The 453-nt window shown below is 56.3% G+C and overlaps 1 protein-coding gene across 1 annotated transcript in view; it reads right to left on the reverse strand.

Annotated features, from left to right (window-relative positions):
• Positions 1-453, reverse strand: part of ADAMTS14 (ADAM metallopeptidase with thrombospondin type 1 motif, 14) — a gene marked incomplete at its 5' end in the record, with an annotated part of 36,409 nt that overhangs the window by 3,318 nt on the left and 32,638 nt on the right. The window lies entirely within an intron of this gene.

Genomic DNA, 453 nt, shown 5'->3' on the forward strand with positions numbered 1-453 from the left:
GCTTTTTCCCCCCGCCAGATTCCCAGCACCCTCCAGGACCCTTCCCTCCAGTACATCTTGTGCTGCTGCTTGGGGCAGGGGGAAGGAAAAAGCAACATTAAAGCCCACACCCCTCCAATCCTTTTAGCACCTTGGGACGAAGCAGCCTGTCTACCCGCATCCAACCCGCTGATGCTTTCTTTGCTCCTTTATGCCTTTTTTTCTGTGGCACTGCCAACAGTAAAAATCCATGCCACAGCCAGGGAGGCAAGGGGGATCATTGGAAAAAAGTGGTTTTCCTGGAAATTTCTGGGTCACTGTTGAGGAGAGTGAGGGAGGGAGGTAAAAGGTTTCCCCTGCCCCATAAGGAGGTGTCGCAAGAGGTTACCTGGCTGCCTGGCCCCTGCCCGGCTCGCTTGGGGCTGGCAGCCTCCCGGGTAAAGCACCGCTGACAGGCATCCCTTCACTGGCAGC

The sequence above is a fragment of the Nestor notabilis genome, unplaced genomic scaffold, assembly GCF_000696875.1.
Source record: "Nestor notabilis isolate BGI_N333 unplaced genomic scaffold, ASM69687v1 scaffold23928, whole genome shotgun sequence".
Classification (NCBI taxonomy): Eukaryota; Metazoa; Chordata; class Aves; order Psittaciformes; family Psittacidae; genus Nestor; species Nestor notabilis.